Source organism: Mytilus californianus, unplaced genomic scaffold (assembly GCF_021869535.1).
Source record: "Mytilus californianus isolate M0D057914Y unplaced genomic scaffold, xbMytCali1.0.p SCAF_9, whole genome shotgun sequence".
NCBI classification, from domain to species: Eukaryota; Metazoa; Mollusca; class Bivalvia; order Mytilida; family Mytilidae; genus Mytilus; species Mytilus californianus.
In genome coordinates this window covers 49,134,423-49,158,668 of record NW_026262745.1, presented here as the reverse complement: position 1 = coordinate 49,158,668, position 24,246 = coordinate 49,134,423, and the positions used below count along the sequence as shown (strand labels likewise).

General features: G+C 31.5%; 3 long non-coding RNA genes across 3 annotated transcripts in view; 1 reads left to right on the top strand and 2 right to left on the bottom strand.

Moving 5' to 3' along the window:
* Nucleotides 1-24,246, top strand: part of LOC127714598 (uncharacterized) — a 53,969-nt gene that overhangs the window by 8,434 nt on the left and 21,289 nt on the right. The window lies entirely within an intron of this gene.
* Nucleotides 1,509-22,367, bottom strand: LOC127714599 (uncharacterized). Its single transcript, XR_007987809.1, has 3 exons — nt 21,694-22,367; nt 4,219-4,305; nt 1,509-1,970 (listed from the first exon to the last, which is right to left on the bottom strand). It is a non-coding gene; the product is annotated as an uncharacterized LOC127714599 (long non-coding RNA).
* LOC127714604 (uncharacterized) lies at nt 8,647-12,269 on the bottom strand. Its single transcript, XR_007987815.1, has 2 exons — nt 12,170-12,269; nt 8,647-9,210 (listed from the first exon to the last, which is right to left on the bottom strand). It is a non-coding gene; the product is annotated as an uncharacterized LOC127714604 (long non-coding RNA).

Sequence of the window (24,246 nt, the reverse complement as noted above, 5' to 3'; positions counted from 1 at the left end):
GTGACAATTAAGTGGTCAGATATCAATCATTTCTATATAAAATAAGTATATTGAACAATATCTACATTTCATTAGCAACAACTTAAACCTCCCAGTAACAAAATATATTCTTTCCATGCCAATAATTAAAATCTAAAAAGATAATAAAAAAGTACTATCAACATGTATTTTTTTTTTATCTAAAGAGCTATTTTTTAATACAAATCTAGGAAAAAGCCATAATAAATAGTGTGATGGGTTCTCATTACCCCCTAACTAATAACTGATTAACAGTTGTATGCATACATGTATACCTATAAAGGAGGATATTTTCAAAAGTTTCCCATTATTGGTGTGAGCATACTTCTTATACCAGATTCATATTGGTTTGAGACCTATCATTATAGTCACCGACATTGTCATGCTTTAAAATTTGTATTACAACCTGGTGTTTGTTTTTAAAGGGATCTGCATAACAACCATAAATACTCCTTAGCAACAGTAAAGTATGCATATTCCACCTTCTTTCTATCAAAATTATAGGCTATTATCAAAATTATACATTTTTTTATGTTAAATGCTTCAATATTGAATTGCTATTGATAATTGAAAACTGACCTGAACTACAAAATCTTAAAGTTGACCTTTGAATCATGAAAATGAGGTCAAGGTCAGATTATACCAACTTTATAGACATATACACCTTGCAATCGTTCTATGCACCAAATATAGTTCAACCTATCGCTTACAGTACTCAAACAACAGACCAAAACACACACAAAAAAGTTATAATGAACCCTGAAAATGAGGTCAATGTCATATGAAACCTGCCAGACTGACATGCATTATAATTATTCCATAAACCAAATAAAGTTTAACCTATTGCTTAAAGTACTTGTTAGAAGGACCAAAACAAAAAAAACTTATCATTGACTAATGAACCATGAAAATGGGATCAAGGTCAGATGGAACCTGTCAGATCTAGACTGACATCTATTCCTTCCAATCATTCTATACACCACACATAGTTGACCTACTGCTTATAGAATAAGAGAAATTAACCTATTCATGCATGCAACTTTAACCTTGATCACTGATCCAAGAAATGAGGTTGAAGTCAGGTGAACCCTGTCTGAACAAAATGGAGACGTAGAAAGTAACCCATATACCAAATATAGTTATCCTAATATTATTCATAATAAGTGAGAAATTCACATGACCAAAAAACTAAAAAAAAATTCAAGCAGTCATAGAACAATGAAAATGAGGACCAGGACATTGGACATATGACAGACGGAAACTTTGTAACATTAGGTATCTGCAAACAAGCTCTTCTTATGTATATGAAGAATCCAGGTCTTCTACCTTCTAAAATATAATAGTTGACCCTGTCACCTTTGGATAGTAATGCCTTTGTTTGGCATACTGCGACACTGTGAGACAAAAATGTGTCATAATAAACATGCAACATTTTTCAAAAAGAAAATAATAAATTGCACACATTATTGCATTCATTTATTATAAATCAATATTTAAAAAAAATAACTGACCAAATTAGAGATTAATTTACGCTCATACAGGATAAGATTTCAGAATGAAAGTTCTTATCATTGAGATACTCAACCAATCTCAACATTCAAATGTTTTTAAAAACTTCTGTCACATACATCATGAACATGGAATTTCTGAATTGATAGTTTTCAGATTGTTCAGAGTCTTCTTATAGTTATCATGTCTTATTATTTTATCTGTCATTCAGATTTGGTATATCTGTTCTTTAGGTTCAAACATGTCTATGCAATTTCTCCATGAATAGAGGCTAAGTTGTCATCCTTTAATTCAGAAATGTTGGTCAATTTAAAGGGAAGCTAATTCCTTATGTCCATTCACTACAAACATTTTGATCTTCCTACTCAAGTGCGCAATATTGGCATCACAATATGATGAGCCTCTTTGAACTTTGCTGTAGTCGAATCTTTTAATCATCAATCCTGCAATTATATGAAATTTCAGTAAAAATCAAAATAAATATAATCATGATAATAGTAATTTATTTACAGTTCATGTTGATAATTTCAAGTTCAATGAATCATTTTGGTTGAATGAAATGTAAATGATTGAAGTTTAAAAAATGAATGCTAAGGAAACAACCATTAATTTTAGTACATGTATGTTGGCAGTGGGACCAATATGTAAATTTATGTGCAAGTCCCAGGTGGAAGATTGTTTGTTTTTGGCTAACCAGTGATTTAGCAATCACTTGTCATTTTTCTCTTTAGAAATATCAAAAGTATTTCTTCATTTTTTGTCGCTAAAATATGTAAAAGTTAAAAACTAAACTTGACAGTCTGTAAGTTAATTTGGTAAAAAAAAATCAAATGATGAAATCAAACAGTTATACTCTGAAATGTTAAAATATGCCAAATATTCAAAGTGAATGAACCATTACTAAAAATGTCAGTAGAAATAAGAAATGCCATTAATGCTAAATACAACTGTATACCAAATAAGAGGGTGGTAATGGGGGTGCCATCATGACGAATAAGGGAAAAAATTCTTGCCAAATGACGTTAACGGTAATGTTTGGTCCATTACAATAAAATGTACACTTTCTTTTAGACGATAAAAAAATCGACTGATTTTGACGAATCACGTTAATTTTTTCTCCAAAATTAACAGTAACGATAATTTTTTTAGGCCTCTGACGAATCACAATAAAGATATTTTGGCGAATCACGGTAAAATTTTAACCAATTTGACACTAACCATGCTAACGGTAGCCTCAAATGACAGTTAGACGCCCGACGGTAAACGGCATTCCTACCCTCAAATAAAACTAACTCATCATAAGTGGTTCTTTGTTAACTGATCTACATGAAATCACAAACTTTAAAATGTAAACTAGTTGCTAAAATGACAAGATCAATAGACCATGACTAAGGGCTGCAGTAAGGGAACAGGGCCAAATAATCTTCATGGATATAAGATGCATCAAATTGAATGCTCATACAACTTTATATCAAATATTATTTATTTACCATTAGTAGTCTCACTTAAACTGACCTAATCAAACTTTTTTAAACACCAATATGTTTTTGAGTAGGGAAAGGAAATGCATGATTTTTGTACAAGCAAAAAGACTCTAGATGTTGTTGACAAAACATGTGTAGGTGATCTCTGCATAACTTGTGTTGAACAGTCAACATTTTACCCAAGGAGCTCCGCAGAAAATGTAGGTCATATTGACCTATTTCTTGTTGTAACATACATACGCAGGTTTCTTCAAAAGTGATGATTTTCTATAAATTGTTTGAAATTTTACAGTGATACCATACGTTAACTTTGTTAAAGCCTGTTTATTTACTTTTGACCTTAAATATTTACCCCTTGCAATCTTTTATTAACTGTGTATTTGCATTCAGGTGTCACAGGTCAAATTTATTCGTTCATTGAGTATGTTAATTTACGTGTTTTGATTGAGTTAAGCACCTGTCCTAAGTCCGGAATCTGATTACAGTAGTTGTCGTCTGTTTATGTAGTTCATACGTGTTTCTCGTTTCGCGTTTTTATATAATAGATTAGACCGTTGGTTTTTCTGTTTAAATGGTTTTACACTAGTAATTTTTTGGGGCCCTTTATAGCTTGCTGTTCGGTGTGAGCCAATGCTCCGTGTTGAAGGCCGTACCTTGACCTATAATGGTTTACTTTTATAAATTGTAACTTGGATGGAGAGTTGTCTCATTGGCACTCATACCACATCTTCCTATATCTATGTATATATATATACACTGTATTTAGACCTCTATACAACGAAATTTGTTACATGCACACGTATAAAAATTGCGGTTTTTATCCAACGCAATCATAGGTTTGAACGTTGTTTTCAATTTAGACTTGTTGCATGTATCATACATGTATATACATGTATATCCTATATCATAAGATGAATTCACCACTTGCTCAAAACTGAACCAATAAATACAAATCATTTTGTAAATTAGCATTTGCATTCCGACGGGGAAATCTATGAGCTGTCCCGTTGTGGATGGGTATGAAAAAATCATCTTGTAGTTGAAGTAATTCTTATCTATTTCTAAAATCCATAATCATGTATAAAAAGATATTTCAACTAAAAATATGGACCCACTAGTGGGAGTGGGTTGAAGTAAACATTCAATTACTGGAATTTACTGGTATACATATAAAATATCTCAATTCAAATAATTTGTACGGTACTACCTCTGCAATGCAAGTCTTCTGTAAACAGTTCTTTCAAATATCAAAGGTATGTGACTTTACAAATCACATCTGCAGTTCAGCAAATCCCTGAAGAAAAGGTTCAAATTTGTTTAGTCTGATAAAAATATAGATACATGTAGATATAAGAAGATGTGGTATGAGTGCCAATGAGACAACTTTCCATCCAAGTCACAATTTATAAAAGTAAACCATTTTTCGTGTAGGTCAAAGTACAGTCTTCAACATGGAGCTTTGGCTCACACCGAACAGCAAGCTATATAAAGGACGTAATAAACTGCTTCGCTGAGCGCAGCTGGATACGCCCGCAGAGGTCTAACCCTGAACAGTTGGGGCAAAAATGGACACAATATTCAAGCTTGATACAGGTCTGAATTTGGATTGTAATTAAATATTTGACATACATGTATTATAGGTTTCTGAATAAATGTAGTCAAAGAACTTGAAGTTGGTTATATGAATTGAATTTATATTCAATTAAAGATTTCTTGCTGCTGTGCAATACACTGTGCTGTTGCGCAATACTTAGTAAATCTGTTGTCAGACTATAAACAAATAAAATTTATAAAATTCTAAAAGGAGATTACATCAATAGATATAAACAGTTCACACAAGTTTCATACGAATTGCTGAAAGCATTTTTGAGTTATTGTCTGAAAAATGGAAAATCCCCCCTTTTTTATGAATAAAACCCTGTAAGTCGGAAACGTAAAATCTAAAATTTATAAAATTCTAAAGGGAGCTTACATCAATAGATATCAACAATTCATCAAAGTTTCATGAGAACTGCTGAAAGCATTTTTGAGTTATTGTCCGAAAACTGGAAAATCCCCCTTTTTTATGAATAAAACACCATAACTCGGAAACGTAAAATCTAAAATTTATAAAAATCCAAAGGGAGCTCATGTCAATAAATATAAACAATCAACCAAAAATTCTTGTAAGTTGGTGTAAGCATTCTTGAGTTATTGTCTGAAAACTGGAAAATCCCCCTTTTTTAATGAATAAAACCCCATAACTCAGAAACGTAAAATCTAAAATTTATAAAAAACGAAAGGGATCTCACGTTAATAGATATAAACAATTCACCAAAGTTTTATGCAAATTGGTTAAAGCGTTTTCGAGTTAATGTCCGACATGTTGACGACGGACGGACGGACAGACGGACGTACAACGGTATACCATAATACGTCCCGTAAACGGGCGTATAAAAATTACTGTGTAAAACCATTCAAACAGGAAAACCCACGGTCTAATCTATATAAAAAACGAGAAACACTTATGAACCACATCATCAAACGACAACAAACGACATATATATAAATGAAAGAATAAATTTATTTATACAATACAAATTTCTTTGTAGCTCTTACTTCAGACCAATTTAAAAAGTTGCAAATAACATTAACATAAAAATTTTCCCTAAGTACAAGTTATGCAGAACATTTTTTAACCCCTGAGAGCTAGAGTTTTTAAGGGCATACGATACAGTAGAGATCCCTCGTTGATTTTTTCTTTAAATTTTAGTAGAAGGTCAATTTTAATGTGTACTTTTGAAATGTGCAAAGAAAACTATACCTGCATGACTTACTTTTTGAGATAATTTGGTTCGAAATTTGCATATTTGAAGGAAAAACACAAAATTGCATAAATAAGGACTTTTAAGGAAAGTAACAATACTTTTGAACGAACAGTCATAATTTAACCGGGTTTTTTGTCAAATGTTCCTTTGAACCACGGCATCAAAATGCTAAAACAAGTTTAAGGTTTAACTTAATTTTTTGTTTTTTTAAATTATATTACTTTTAGTGAAATAAAGAAATTGACAATATTTTTGCGTCTATTCAGAAATAATTTAATTTTGGATGTAACGCGTCTTCTGATTGGCTGACGTTGTTTTGTTTATCAGCTCATAGACATAATTTTGTCATGTGACCGTGACGTCATCAACGTTTTGTCATGGTTTACTACGATTTAAAATGGAATTTAGAATTAAATTATAAGAAATTACTGTAATATTTTTTCTGTCTATTCGAAATAACATAAAAAATGTGGTGCACACTTTAAAATAGACTGGTTCCCGATCGCAATATTCAGTATGTTACACATATACCAATATAACGACCGGGACGGACTTTACGTTACCTTTAGACTGGTTCCCGATCGCAATATTCAGTATGTTACACATATACCTACAACGTTCTTCAAAATCGGAGGTATTTCTTAAACCAAACGCCGTCATTTGGCGAACTTTTGAATGATGGCGTCCCTGGAAACGCCCCTTCACAGGATGAATTCCGATATCAAACTCTCGGAGATGTCATTTAAATATTATAATTTAAAAGATAAACAGGAACAAATAAGAATAAAAAAAATAAAAAATGTTTTAAATAAAAAACAATTGTTTGATGCCAAAACTAGGACCTGAACAGAGAAATGAAATATATAGGCCACACTGCGCAAAACAGTAAATAATCTTCAGATCAATGAAGGACTACTGAAAACCTAAAGAAGAAGAAGAAGACCTGAACGGACCTGAGATTCTACGATCATACTTATTCAAACTTCAATCACTGTTTTATTTTTCAATGGATTTCCTTCAACTCTAGATTTTGTGAAACGAAAAAATTCTATATATAAATAATGTTCAAAAAGAAATTATGAAAAATATTGTTGTCAAAACTCGGACCTTAACGGGAAATTAAAATACCCGCTGAATTTTATTTTACTTTTGCTACAACATTTGGTCAGGTTTTGTTCAGAGTTTTCAATCTGGTAAATAATATATAATTATTCATGAAAAGTTACTAACAGATGATGGACTTCATGGGGTTTGGAATAGCCCATTCTAGCTTAATTTTGTCAAGGTCCATATTATTATTGAAAGTAGTGCTCTGGCAATATAACGTCCTTTACCACTTGTAAATATAAGCTTACAAACCAAAAATAGAAACATCTCAAACTGAAACTGAAGTGACAAGGATAGACAGATGGACGGACAGACCAAAAGAAAACATATAAAGTCATGGTGTTTATAAGAACACTTAACACATAACATAGGTAAAATCTCTTTGTTCTTATTGTGCTACAATCTGGATGCACATCTAATGTGTGCATTAACTACCTCAGATATACTGCACAGTTCAAAAGTACTCTTACCTTTAGGGGCGGATCCTGGATTTTGAAAGGGGTGTAATTCCATAAAATTAAAAAAAATATCACCGAGTGTAGCGAGACTAAAGACAAATTTTGATGATTTGAGTGTCAAAATATGAAATAGAAAGTGTTTCTCATTCCTTAAACTAGGACAAAAAATATTTCATTTTGTGTACAGTGTAAATCTTAAATAAGTGCTTCAAAGTCAAACCAGATAATAACTAGTTTATTTATTTTTGCCAAAAAAGAAATGCATTTTTGAATATCCAAATAAATGAAATCTGATTTGGATTACCAGGTAGTTTTTGTGCTCAATGGAATTTATTACGACTTGTTGAATATTTATTCCTATTAAGTGACTATTTCGGGATCGAATTTAATGAAGATCATATCCAAGTGTGTGTCAAAACAGGGGCGGCGGATTAGTTGCAGATTAATCAGACTTCGTTTAGATGGACATGTCTTCAAAAATTGGGGGTACTGGGGAGTTAAAGATTGGAAAGTGAAACTTTTTTTTCTCTTTATTTAACTTTCTAAATTTAGGTACATCTCTCCTCGGTTCATCTTTCTCTAAGTATATTATTGAGGGAAAGAAAAGCAATTAATCTATACTCAATAACCCTTTCAGTTATGATACACCTATTTGAAAGTACACCAAAACGGAACAGCAATCAAACAAAAAATAAAATGCTCCGCTGGGGCGCAGCTTGATACGACCGCAGAGGTCGAACCCTGAACAGTTGGGGCAAGTATGGACACAACATTCAAGCTTGATACAGCACTGAATTTGGATTGTAATTAAATATTTGACACAGCATAGGTTTCTGACACAGAATGAAAGTGGTCTAAGAACTTAAAAATTTTCAATTTACCTATTCATACATGTGATGGACTGTGAAACTCAGATCAGGAGATTGGGAAATTTTGGTCAGGAGATTAGGACTCAGATCAGGAGGTTTTTAATCGACATTAATTTTGTTGTAAATGTAACCGTGTGCTGTAAAAATGGTCTTTTAAAGTGTGTTTTCTTCAACTTTCCATCCAATTTATTATGTTTATAGTACCCTTGTACTTATAAAGTTTCTCCATCTTCATATTCTACATGTTCAATCTAACATTGTATTTTTCCAGTATGTTCTTTAAATTTTTTACTTCATATTCTATAAAACAATCATTGAAACCAGAACATTTGTTTAGCTATCTGCAAATAGTTTTTATTTTTTTTTTTCTCTTGCAAATAGTTTTTATTTGCAAACTCAGAAAATCATTTTATCTGTAAAATCAGGGTCATAGTTATTATATAAATTTCAATTTAAGCCTTGAAAGGAAGTCTAGAATCCTCAAATAATTTTCAAATTATTATTTTTTTATTTGTCCTAAGACATTTAAAATCATTTAATAACCATCCTTTTAGGATTATTTGTTCAATTTATATTTTATTTATATTCTTTTAAAAATTTTCATTATTAAAAGGAAAGTAACTTAAAACAGGATAAATCAAGGGAAGTAACCCAATAAATACACAGTTTTTGTTACACAACGGCAGTTAGCCTGAGGTAAAAATCGTTGATTACCTGTATGTTTGACACCCAAGCTGACAAGTGAAGCCATATAATTATGCATGTTAATTGATTTACAGGTAAAATATAACTGCAGGTAATGTCAGTTACACCAGATGCCTGAGATGATATGTTGGGCAGAAATTTTTCATTCATGAAAAATTTCATACACGGGATTTTTTCCTCTTCAACGGGAGGTCGGGAGGAGACCCCTGAAAACGGGATTATTGTACTCCCGTCGGGAGGTTCACATGTATGCCTATTCAAACCATATCATTATTATTTGCTTTTATATATTAATCAGAAATAACCAATTTAAAATGGAAAATGTTAAAGAAAAAAAAGGAAAAAAAAATCCCCCCCAATTTTTTGAACCCCCTTATGATTCATCACCCCCAAACTCAATCCCAGCTTTCCCTTTGTGGTATGGTACCTTGCAGTACAATTTCAGAGAGATTCATACACTTGAACACAAGTTATTGTCTGGAAACTAGAAAAATGCTTGTTTTTTGGCCCCTTTTTGGCCCCAAATTCCTAAACGTTTAGGGCAATTACCCCCAAACTCAATTCCAGCTTTCCCTTTGTGATATGGAACCTTGCAGTACAATTTCATAAAGATCCATACACTTACACACAAGTTATTGTCCTGAAACTAGAAAAATGCATGTTTTTTTGCCCTTTTTTGGCCCCTAATTACTAAAATTTTGAGGGAAAACCCCCAAAATCAATCCCAGCCTTCCCTTTGTGATATGGAACCTTGTAGTACAATTTCATAAAGATCCATACACTTACAATTAAACAAGTTATTGTCATGAAACTAGAAAAATGCTTGGTTTTTGCCCCTTTTTGGCCCCCAATTCCTAAAATTTGGAGGCAATTACCCCCAAAATCAATCCCAGCATTCCCTTTGTGATATGGAACCTTGTGGTACAATGTCAGAGAGATCCATACACTTACACACAAGTTATGTCTGGAAGTTACAAAAATGCTTATTTTTGGCCCCTTTTGGCCCCTAATTCCTTAACTGTTAGTACCATAACCCCCAAAATCAATCCCCACCTTCCTTTTGTGGTATTGAACCTTATGGTAAAATTTCATTGAGATCCATTTACTTAAACTAAAGTTAGAGTGCGAAAACTAATGTGTATTCGGACGACGACGACGGACGACGACGACGCCGGACGACGACGACGCCGGACGACGACGACGACGACAACGACGACGCCAACGTCATACCAATATACGACCACAAAAATTTTTTTGCGGTCGTATAAAAACCAACTAAAGACATTTAGCGGGCAACATACAGTTTTCAAAAATAGTTATAGGTGTCTACACAATATGTCAAATTCTTAATCTTTACTAATTTATATAATTATTGAGAATAAATCTAACAGAAACGATAAAAAAATCTACCATTAAATCGCAATTCTTCAGATAATGTAACAATTTAGGAAGAAGCCTAAATTTAAAAAAGTTAATAAATTAAAACTTACCAACCTTTTATTACTACATAATTAAAGGCGTATTTCCCCTTTCTTTACCCTACAAGAAACTTTCCTTGGAGCCGTGGATTGCGATTTATCGTCCGCATATTTTCAAAATGTATAAGTAAATTGGTGGCGTCATGTGTTAAAACAGTTATTGGCCAATCGAATCGGTATATATTATTTACTATGCATGGTTGGGATGACCCTTTAACCCGAACTCCTTTAAAGATACAGAGTGATTGACAAAATGGGACAGTAATTGACATTATAGGAGAAAAGATGAGATATTTGCTTTTGCTGCGTTAGTTTAAAAAATAAAGTAGAACATGAAAAGTCGAACATATTATATGGTATGTATTAGAGGAAAAGAAAGGGATCAAATGGTCACTTTCAGAAATTTCTTCAGTTAACCAGGTCATTTTAGGCAAACTATACAGTTCTAAACTGATCTGGTTCTCGGTTTTAAACATTTCTAAAGTATCAAACAAAGCAAATTAAAGCAAAACGGGCATAACTCGGGAACGGTTAAAGTGACGCCACCAAAATTCAAACTTGATCTCTGTTTTGTGGTAATAAGCATTGTGTATATGTTTCATAACATTTGGTTGAGGCAAACTAAAGTTAGAAAATGGAAACTAACTTTGGGACGTTATAACATACAGACTGACAAGGGTAAAACTTACTCCTCCCCCTCATTGCGGCGCGGGCATAAAAAGTGTTTATTTAAGTTATTGCCCTTGTACCTTGGATAGATAAAATATGTGCAACGCGGGGGACATTTGAAATTTGTTCTTTATTTCACATGGGACACTGAAGTCTTGTTTTCATGAACGATTACAGCTTGATGGGACTAGAAAGCATTGACAATTACAAATCAAAATAAAATTGGTATGTACAGAGACTTAATGTCTCTGGTATGTACTGCGCTGTTTCTAGTGTTGCAGTTAAGAAATAAGACCATGTTTGTAATTTGTCTTCAAATTAACTGTTAATCTTGTATTTATGCACACCTTCTGAGCTTAATGGTTTGATTCCAAATCTCGAGATTAATTCAAAGGTTACAAAAGCGGATACACGTACGGTCCAAGGAAATAGGGGGCGTAATTCATTAAAAGGTTAGAAAAAATCGTTGAGAGTAGCAAAACGATTTTTTTGAATATTCAACCTAAAAAAATGATGCATTTTTATACGTCCGTTTACGGGACGTATTATGTATACCGTTGTACGTCTGTCGTCAACATGTCGGACATTAACCCAAAAACGCTTTAACCAATTTGCATAAAACTTTGGGGAATTGTTTATATCTATTGACATGAGCTCCCTTTCGTTTTTTATGAATTTAGATTTTACGTTTCCGAGTTATGGTATTTTTTTCATTAAAAAAGGGGGATTTTCCAGTTTTCGGACAATAACTCAAAAATGCTTTCACCAATTTGCAAGAAATTTTGATGAATTGTTTATATTTATTGACATGAGCTCCCTATCGAAAATTTTAAATTTTAGATTTAACGTTTCCAAGTCACGGGGTTTTATTGATTAATAAAATGCTCTGCTGGGCGCAGCTTGATACGACCGCAGAGGTCGAACCCTGAACAGTTTGGGCAAGTATGGACACAACATTCAAGCTTGATACAGCACTGAATTTGGATTGTGATTATATATTTGACACAGCATAGGTTTCTGACACAGAATATATGTGGTCTAAGAACTTAAAAAATTTTAATTTACCTATTCAAACCATATCATTATTATTTGCTTTTATATATAAATCAGAAATAACCAATTCAAAATGAAAAATTTTAAAGCAAAAAAAAGGAAAAAAAAAATCTCCCCCCCCCCAAATTTTTTAAACCCCCTTATGATTCATCACCCCCAAACTCAATCCCGCCTTCCCTTTGTGATATGGTTCTTTGCAGTACAATTTCAGAGAGATCCGTATACTTGAACACACAAGTTATTGTCTGGAAACTAGAAAAATGCTTATTTTTGGCCCTTTTTTGGCCCCTTATTCCTAAACGTTTTGAGCAATTACCCCAAAACCGTCTATCCGTCCGTCCATCACACTTCAGTTTCAGTTTGGAAATGCTTTGACCAAATGATTCTATTTTTTGTTTTTAAGCTTATTATTAATATACAGGTCAAGTTTGTGATTTTTGCTGGTGGGATAACATCTCAGGCTTGTGTGTGCCCTGAGAAATTAAGAATTTTCTTACAAATGGTAAAGGACAATATTTATCTTGCCTTACTATAAGCCAGGTTGGGCTATTGCAATCCCATGAAGTTCTTCATTTGTTAAACTTTCATAAATTGTTTATCAGATGAAGAACTCTGAACAAAATCCGACCAAACGTTGCAGAAATTATCTTTTCGAGGATCTACATGTATGAAAAATTAAAAAATTAAACATACCCTCCCCCTTCTTTTCTCCCAACCCTCCAACCCTAATGTTACATTATATATTACATTTGTTGAACCTTCTGAAAAAGAACAGACAACACTGTGAGTGAAGCAAAGCATGCAGTCATATTCCAATTAGAAAACAAACACCCTCTATATATGTAATATTTACATAAATTTCCATTTATACATCTTTTGAATGGATGTTGCTATGGATTATATTTGTTTCCATGGTAACTATTGAGGTCAGTAACACTTAACAATGTTTTTTTTAGAGTTAACATATGCTTTTATGTATTTTCTAATCGGTTATGAAGCAATTAAGGACATTTTAGTTCTTAAACTGCAAAATTCTTCACATAATAACTTTGTTTCCAAGGAAAAAATGGGTTGCTATGGTGATAAAATTAAAGAGAGTCCCATGCATTTTTCTATTTAAATCGGTAAAGAAGACTTATTATTCAAACTTAATTACTACAATGCTAACTATGCTGTACACATTTGCACTTTTCTGAAAAACACACGACAAAATTTGATAATTTCACAAAAATCCACAGTTCAGAAAAGTTGAAAATATGCATTTTTTGGTATATTTTTAAAAAAATTTTACAAATTTGGTTGACATGCAATTTTAACTAAAATGAAGCTTAAACCAAGTAATATCAATAGTATATATGAAAATTTATGAAAAAAGTTTGATTCTATTCATAATCAGGCTCAGAATTGTAGTGATTTAGCTGATTTTTCAAAGATTTTACCACGCTTGACTACCAAAAAATAGAGTGTCTGTTACCATGGCAACCACTCATATTTTCCCACTCAAATTTAATTTTTGAGCATTATTCATTTACTACTTAATACCAGGCAATTTATAGAAAAAATCCGAAACCCTCATATATCACACTCTGCCTGGTTCTTGTAAATAGCTGCACTTGAGGGTCCATATTGTTTTCTGCTGAAAATAATTTTATTGGTGATTTATCTAAATTATGCTTACATTCATTATCTTGTGACTTGTGCCATTTTCATATCAATTTTTCTTTCTTTGCAAATGTTACATAATTTAAAACAATAACTTCAAGACTTTTTTTTAGTTTAAAAACTATGATTACAATCCATAACTTTATTAAATTGTTGATTTTCATGAAGAGGTAGAGGATTTGGGATGTCTTTTTCATTAATATTTAAAAGTTGTAGCTGTTTTTTTAATTTTGTATTGCAAAGTGAAACAATGCTTTCTGTTGGTTAAATTATTTAATCTCTCTAAATTAGTTGGGTATTCATATTGTATCCTGCATCTCATATATGTCATGTATGTATTTGACCAGCAAGAACATCATACTGATTGTCAATAGAAGAGTTTGAATTTACAGTGAGCATGTTTTGAAATATTGTTAGATCAGGTTTTTCATTTTCATCTAAGCCCAAGGAACCATAAATAGGATTGTTTAGTTGATCATATAAAGATTTTGCTATTCTCTGGGATGCTATTTGAAATGTGTGGGGAGGACACTGTTCAGTAGTATAAATGTATTCTTATTTCATGATTATCTTCTGTTTGTGTTTTTTACATCAATTTCATGTAACTTTTTTTTCTTTTGGCCATGAAAATTAATTTGCAGTGGAAAAGTTGGTATAGCCATAGGTGTTGATTTATTTAAAGGGTTGAAATGTGCACCTGATAAAAGTGTATCATTGAAAAGGTTTTGATCGGGTTTAAACTGATGCATAAAATATACAGGGGCCTGTGGGAGCCAAATATTTATATTGCATCCAAATAATGTGGCAGCAGCTTGAATTTCACTGGATTTAGCCCACATACTTCCAAGTAACATGCCTTGTATATCATGTATATACCTATCAAAAGTCAAATGCATTTACATGGGTTATCATCATGATCATATTACTTCCTATAGCTGTATAATGGAACCTACATGTATGGGAATGCAACCCGAGTATAAACCCCACTTACCTAAAATTATACCATAGCTATCTTTGATATATATAATTTTCACAGTTATACCATGGTTTTGTTGTCTTCGATAAGAAAAATAGCGAGACCTGGATGCCTGTTTTTTTTTTTAACATTGGAACAACAGAGTCTAGTGTGGGGCCACTAAGCTAAACTGCCCGCTTTGCACCAGCTGATATAAATGAATGCCTAGGGTGGGAGTCGAACCCACGTACACCAACTCTGTTGTCCTATATTTTTAAATGAACAAAAATTTGCTCCTAGAACAAACAACCAAACAAATAAAGTATAAAAAAATATATATTATATGTGTTCATTAAGAATTATATTCTTACAAATATACCGTATTTTAGTGGAAAATATAAGTTAATTTTCAGTTATTGAGATGTATATAACTTGGATTGTATTACATAAGCTCAACTGTGCAGCTACATAAATAGATTTAAATTTGCCTAAGCAGATTTTTTTGTGGGGAGGAGTCACGCCCCTTTTAAGAAGCTCCATATATGGTAAATGCAGTCTTTCATTGTATTACTATAAACAATGATAAATGTTGGTTTGCTAGATCCTGCTTTTACTATCCTGGATCCACACCGGATTTGAAATACACTGCTGACATCTAGACTTTAACGAGGTTGCTTAAGTAATAATTGGGTTGTAAAATTAGAAAGCTTCTGGTTAATCTACATGAAGTTTAATTCTTTGTTTAAATTATCGTAGTCAACATGTGATTTTAATTGCTAACATTTTGAAATTCATTTTAATTATTAAATGTACGATTAAAGCTTCTGGTACCAATTAAAATGTGGAATGATTTCCTTCAAACTCCCAGAAAGATTCTTGTGAAATTAATTTCTTCAGAATTTTAAATCAATATTAAGAAATTAAAACATTTTAATAAAAGAAAAAAAGAAAAAACTCTTTGCAGTTCAATTTTTAATCTGGGATTGTGTCTATATCCAGATACAAGATATTTTATTGTGCAAATCACGGCGCCAATTACTGAGCAGAATAATCATTGTAATTACAAAACAAAATCTACATACAATACAACATAATATTTTAACTAAATAAAATATCAAAATTATTGGTTATTAATGATTAGTATGATTGTTTTAAAATAGGGTTTAATACAAATTGAATGTAGTAAAATATAATCCATGGATAATAATGTAATGATAAAATTGTCAAAATTTTGTAAGTAACACACTTCAACCTAATCCAAATTAGTCATGAATCCCTGTGTTCTGAATTATAATATTATTATTATTCACGGTATTATTGAATATTATAAATCAGTTCTTGTTTTGTTTTAAATTGTTCTGTAAGCAGCTGCTGAAGGATCTCAGTGGCATCAGATGACCAGATGAATTTGTTTTCATCATTCAAAATAATTGGGGATCAGATAAAAATAAAATATTAACCGTTCACTGCATGTGCATTAACTCGTTTATGAAGACTGCAAACACACTTATCTGGGAACATATAACATGATATAGAGTGGACCATATCAAATGAAACTCATGTGTTTGTTTATTTTGTATTTTTCTGAATATTGGGGAAAAAAATGCACATCAAATGTCGTTATTTTTACATTATTTAACCTAACTGATATAAAACTTTTTCCTATATGGGCATGTCACGCCTTAAAACTTTCAGTTTCATATATGCACCAGTTTGTCTACACCCGTAGTAAATTTTCAGGTGAAAAGGTGACCATATGTGTAAATTCCCTCTGATGAACAGCTTGTCCTCATGTTTTTCATTTGTATAAGTATAATATGGACATTTCCCCACATATAATTTTGCTTCAAAACTTCAACACTTACATTGTAGCCGTCATACAGTTATTATTAGATTATTTCGATGATTCAGCAAAAAAAATTTGTCCTGCATTATATCTTGTCCAATACTTATTTATGAAGTCTACAGGCATAATTTGTAGGATAGTGGTTAGCGTTGACAGTTAAACCTAGTCTGGCCCACATAACAAGCCCTTTTGGGTAACACGAATCACCAAATAACACCGTTATTAGCCAAATAACACTTGTAATCACCGAATAACACTTGAAATTTGAATATTAGCACATATTGGTGACATTTAAACATTGATAATTAAATAATATTGTATAATAAGTGTATTTTATAACTTAAAATGATTTATAGAAAGCAGGTAAGTTCTTAAAGATCGCATTACATATTAGTGTGTAATCCAACATGGCGACCAAGGAAAACACAATGGGAAGAATAAAAGAATGATTGCATACAATCCCTCAACGTGTTCATTTTAGACCACCAAAGTGGAGCCCTCACGCCACGTCAACTGGATGGTACCTACGGAGAATGCCAGTTGCTACTTCATCTCTTACGCTTGGGACTGAGCCAGGATTAATGGGATCGGGCATGACCTGACTGTATGTTTGTAGAAGTAGGCTCTCTGATTTTGTAATAGGTTTCACTTCTCTGGGCTTACTACCGATTACACCACTCAATCTACAATAGAGATTGCATTGTTGATGAGTTAAGATTTTTTTTAATGTTCGTTTTAAATAGAAAATATGAGGTATAATTAGTGCTTTTTAGTAAGATATTTCTATATAAATTTCTGATGTATAGAAAGTAACGCAATATAAGGAAATGGGTAGTTTTTATATTTTAATCACATTATACTAAACATAATTTCAGAACAAGAACAATAAAAATACACAATCAGTAACAATATTACAAAGCGGTAACACCTAGCCGTAAGGCGGCAAGAAGGAGTCCAAACACGTTTTTTCCTTTTCCTTTTCGGCCTGTTCCCCAAAATTCGTCAGGAACATTGTGATTTATATAGCCACTTGTTGATGTTAGTTTGTCTCTAAAATCTTTGCAATGAATGAATTTCAGTTTTGATATTTCGGCCATTACAAGGGGCTTCTGGTCTTCCCATGATTTATTTGTCTTCAATCTCTTTGACATAATTTTGGCTGCTTTGGCATCTGATACTTCATATCAAATAAGTTAAAATAATTTTTTTTTTTATTTTTATTTTCTGAAGAAAAAATTTATTATTTTAAATAATCAAAAATTCTTTGTGAAACAATAAAGCTTATTACACTTTTAGAGAAGATATATATAGGAAGTACATATATTGTATATAGTTGTAAATATTTATTTGTGTTCTTTTTTCTTAATTATTATTATTGGTTTTGGTAATGCAGCCTTGGTATACCAAGACAGTCACAAGCCTGTTTAATGCAGAGTGTCCATACCGTAATATAAATTCATTATCATTTAATGATTAATTATGTAATGGGCACGTGTCAGTAAACAATCTAATTAACAATATGATAAATGGTAAGGTAATAAATATTTTGATAATTGGGAACTTGGCATTATCACAATTAAATTATCTAATTGGCAAAAAATATTTCATGATTAAACTATTTAGTAAATTAAGTAAATTGAATATACAAATGTATATTGCCAAAGAAAATGAGATAAGAAACAAGTTAAATATAATCGAATTAGTGAAATTAATGTCTTCATTAAAATTAAATATGTACAATTTCACATTTGTTCTTTATATATTTCATATACATTCTAATAAATATTATGTTGAAAATATACTTTATAAAATTACTTACCTTTCTAGGGACTTGGCCATGTCGTACTTGTTGTCTGTAAAGCAGCAGTCCTTACATAGGAACTTTAGAGACACATCTGACCAGGCCGATAACATTGAATCATTCATTGGGACACAAGCACTGTGAACCCAACGATCACAACTACTGCACTGAATTGTGCAATCAACACATTCTTCATCACATTGAACACAAGGATATAAAGACAAGTTGGATGTGCTTGGATTAAATCGTTTGCCCATTTTTCGTCTGTGTCCCAATTTGAATCATAAATACCTTAAATTAAAGGAAATACTTTTTTGCAGAAATGTGCAAAGTCATTTTCTTATTTTCTGTCTTCTAAGTCCAAAATTTAGAGCTTTTGTTTACCTGAGGCGGACTCCCAGATGCCGACTTCCGGTCCATTTTGAAATTTTAAAAATAACCCCGTACCGGGACCTCGTGACAGCGTATGGCTATCAGCTAATACCTGGAACGTAGTACCGGGAACCAGGATAACTTTAAAATAACCCGCTACGCGGGTTATTCAGTATGCACCGCATTTTTTATGTTATTTCTTCATAGACAGAAAAAATATTACAGTCATTCCTTAAGTGCATAAAAAAATTGAATCGTTGATTTTTTTCTTAGAATTTTGGCGGAGCGTCCCTGAAACATTCCTTGATTGATTGAAAAAGAGAACAATGGGGGTCCATGTGCTTGTTTTTTCAATAAAAGCAATAAACCACGATTTCTAATGGCAAAAGGGACGTTTGCCAATAAGGCGCTAAATAACGTTGAAATAAGTTTTAATCACAACAACGTCGTGAAATCTTTCCCGTCGTTCACGACTACGCTGTCAAGTTCAGTGGTACAGCCAAGGTCTTTTTTTCGAAATCAATGATATTTATCATCAATATTTATAAAGATAGTTACTCGTAAAGTAGCATAACCTATTTGCCAAACCTTTATGAATTGTTACGAAACTTGGATAGAAAAAGTATTTTACTAAATTACTTTTAGAAAAGAAATGACCGGAAACAAAAAAAAAATAAATCCAATAAAAAAAAAATAATTTGCATCTCTGTCCGAAATTAGTCCTACATTTCATGTGGAAAACACAGCTTGAGCATAGTTTAAATTATTCAAAAGGCCCCGACATGACAAACAATTATAAATTACAAAAAAAGTAAATGGGATAATATAAAAATAAGGACATTTGGTATGAAACAACTTTATCAATCATAGTTCAAATGACGAAAATAAACACAATTAAAGGTCACTGTACGGCCTTCGACACACAAAAAAGCCACATTTATTTCGTAATTGTCTCAATATATATAGTCCATTGTGGTGTAGTATAACATTTCCTAGGAAGTACAGCAGTCGATATTAGAGCATACCATTCCATGAATCTGTATCAATAGATAGGTTACCCTAGCTTGTATTCAGGCGGGGTATTTTTTATTACGGTACATATTTGTCTCTATTATACCTCCAATCTAGGATTGGGTGCAACACCATTGTTTGTCCGTCCGGTGGTCCAACAAATTTTTGTTTCTTATCTGATAAACTACCTTACGGAAAGACTTCGTATTTGGTCAGTAGCTTAACGACAGTGAGTTGCAACTTGTAAACACTTTTCTTGTCTGTCAGATACCTTATTCCGGTGTGCTGATGCTTCGATTGTTTTTTCTCAATATGTACATAGGGATAAGCTTAGCGCATGAACGGGTGCGTTTTTGTTTTGGTCTGTAATACGGGGCTCATAACTGTGTTTACTTAACTGAGAGTTATTCTTCATACACATATAAATATTCCACTGGGTTAGTTCTAAAAATGCCGTTAAACTTTTTAATGTATCTATTCAAAGGAGGCGTTGTCTTTATTTCTTATGTTATTTTAACATTTTGTTGATAGTCTGTTTAATTAATCCGTACAATTGTCATACGATTTAGAGCTTGCCAAATGGTGTATATATAGATACTATATTATGGTCAAGACAGTACGTTAATATTTATTGGGCTTTTTGTATAGCTTGGTTTCTGTCTCCTCGACGTATTATTTTATTTACATATCTTTTATTCATTTCTTATATGAAATAAAACACATACAAAACTATGACTGTACTGTGGATTTGATTTTTTTTCACATTTCAAGTAAATACTGTTGACTTCATTACTAATGAATAAATATTACAATTTTCGTGATATGGTCAATTTTTTTAGCAGGTACCTTTTTCAAATTCGCGCAATCGGATTATGACGTCAATGGATTTTTCCGCAAATGTGACTACATCTAAAGCGACGTCGCAAAATGTAATCATTTTTTGAAGAAACATCGCGAAATTACAACGTTCTGATTAACAACATCGCGAAAACAACACGAAAAGTTTTGAACACGTTATTATCTGCCCTTGCTACTGTATTGTATGCCCTTAAAGGGCTTTGATTTAAAAAAAATTTGGTAGATTCAAAAAATATGAATAAGGTAATTGGCCTTAGGCAAACCCAAAATGTGTATGTGTTTAAAGTACTAAAAATGCTGACCCTATATTTCATAATTAAAAACGCCTACAGTACACCGGAAAGTGTTCTTGTCATTTGTTAATAGCACTGATAAAAACAACATATTTCTCCCATTAAGCCAATAAGGTACCGTTAAATCATCAAATAAAAAATATTTCCGTAATTTGTTGAACGCCTATTTGAAAAAAATTAAGTATAACGTTACCGATGCATAAAAATTTCTGTAAGTTTTGAACGAGTCCTATTTATAGTGTGTCAAATTATTTCCCCTTTTTAAACCAGTCAAAAACTTTAAAAAAAATACCTATCTAACCTATTTCTTTTCAGCTGTACGTCTAAACACTGGTGCTATCTTTTAAGGCCTAAATGCATCATAATGTATGAAAGTTAAACATTTGCTTAAGAAATTCATGTGAACCTTCCTATGGAAGGGCAATAGTCCATTTTTCAGGGCCAGGGGTCTCCTTCAGTTTAGTACACACTCATATTTTTGGCATTATCACGAATTTTTTCTAAATTCCTTTATAAAATATGAGAAAAAAAACTGTTCACTTCTTTTCAATCTATTAAACAGAACAAAATCTGCAAAAAAAAACAAAATGAGTCTGATAATGAGCCCCCCCCCCCTTTTTTATATTCATGTTGAACCTAAACCATTTTCAATTTTACAGTAAAAAATATAATGGGGAAGGAGAATGGTGTGTGACCAAAATTATCTTTTGAATATATAATAATATGCAGATAGTGTACCTTGTGTTTAGAACCTAGAAAAAGGCCCTGCTCATCTGGATGGGTAATGCTCTGTCTGGCTTTGATCCTTCCTTTGTGAGACGGTTGTGCACAACACACATTCCTTCTTTTAATCTCATGCATATTCCAAGGTTTTGTTGGTGGTTTTGGACAAACAAAGTATGAATGTACATGTAGTTGGGAAACGATCCCAATATTGGATTCATATTGTAAAAAATCAATTTTCCCTCCGACTTGATTTTTGCATATTTTAATCCTAGGGAAGTGGTTCAACAATTCTATTACATTGTCCAATAAGCGTGTTGTCTTTTCATCCTTAGAATACTGTGAATTCCCAAATTCATCCTCAGATAAGATTGAAAAACTACAGTTCAACATTGTCTGCAACATGCATGACATCAGTATTGTTTACATCAAAAGAGTTCTGCTAGGGGAAGTAACTCTGTAAATTGTGTTCTTTCATGAACAAAGCAACAAAATCTTTGGAATGGAATTTTGACTAGCAGACGAAAAAACCCACGAGACGAAGGCTTAAACCTGAAATTTCTATTTGCTTAGTATCTATATTTGCAATCATTGTGATTGTGCGGTTCTGGTAATAGAAATTATTTTGAATTGAAATTGCCTGAATTTACATAGGATAATAGTAAAACATATAGAACTTCGAAGTGCTAATACATAATAATGCAATTGATTTTCTAAATTTTGATCATACAGTTCTATTTGGATTGACTAAAGGTAACATATTATGTGGATGAGATGAATATATTTGAAATATGTCATGTTTTGAAATTTTTAGAATTTGCCTGATTCTTAGACAGACTGGTACTTAAGTCAATTAATCCATATGAGTTTGCGTCTGAAAATGAGTGTTTATCAAATAATGGAAAATACAAACAAATAAATAAAATAAAATTGAAATAAAACTGAAAATATTTTGTACAAATAAAAATTTATGAAGTATTTGTTGAAAATAATCCTTCTGTGTATATTAAATGTACTTTCAGAAAGAAAAAGTACAAAAAGCACACTAAATATGTATAAATAATCTTAAGACTTATAACGCTGGAAATAACTCACTCAATACATGAAACTTTGCTCTCTATATGGTAAAAATCATATCTTGATTTGTTTATTTAGATTAAAAATGTTTGAAAAGGGTTGGTTAAAAAAACCCAGCTCTAGGCTAAAAGATTAAAATAGGTGTGCAAAATAATAAGTTTTTTTTCAAGTACATGTATAACCGTTTTTATCATAATCAATTTACATGGTCAAATAAGAAATTTTATATAGTTAGAGAGAAAGAGAAAAGTATAAATTATACAATTTTGTATAAATGTATATAGATATTGTTATTATTATTTTTGTTGTTGTTGGATATATTACAGTGAAGAACAATAAAGATTATTTTTATCCAATATTTAGTAGATAATGATAGTATAAATTATTTTCATAGTTATGTCATTATTTTTGAATTTTATGATGATAAAAACCTGTTAATGTTTAGGTCTGATTTTGATGAACTTCAAAGAAGAAAATATCTGATATTATTTTTTTTACACTATAATTTATGATTGTGAATAGAAACTACAAACAGCTGAAAGTAAAAGAAACTTTTTAAAGATGATTCAATAATATGTATATAATGTTTATATGTTGTTGTTTTTCTTTCTATTATCATATGGAAAGATTATACGATTTCATTCCTTTTCTTTTTTTATTATGTTTAAATTATCTTTTTAATGTTTGAATTTTATGTTAAAACTATATATCTCAGGTGACAAATTTTAATATGCGCATTTTTTTTAAATGATGTTATAATGTTTCAAATCATTCCATTTATACTTTTATATTATAGTAATATCATATCATCTCAGACGTGTACAGTACTACTTCAATATAGTTTCGTCATTAGACGAGATGTTTTACTGTCTCAATACAGTTTATTTTTTATCTAACATATTATATGTCATGTATGTAGTACTTTCAAGTCAAGTTTTTATATACAAATTTATCTTTCTCAAATGTTCAAGTTTTTTATTAACTTAATTCATATATTTTAATAATATGTAGGAAGAAAAATTGAGTGAATATTTATGTTTAAAATGAGGCAAAAACAATTGGTGTTTTTATTTTAACTGTTTTGTAATGTGCAGCAAGAAAATGTTAACTTTATTTATATTTGCATGAAGTGTTAAAAAAAGATGTAATATATGGTGCTACAATAAATTGTTATGTATATATGTTTTTATGTTGTTAAAATTAAAATTTGAATTTTGTTGTTTGTTATTTTGATAAAAAGAAGAAATAGTTAGTGAACAAAAAAATTGGTTGATCAGTCTTTTTTTTGACAATGCATAAAGGTGTTGTTTTATGAGTTTCCTGTTGAGTAATGTAGTTGGTTAGTGTTGGTTTTGGTTTATTATAATCCTCACACTTGGATCCTATTTGAAAGTGTTAGTTATTGATAAATAAAAGAGTGATTGCTTCCAGTATAAGGCAAAGGAGATTAATATTATAATAGTTGGTAAATAAATACTAATGTATTACTAT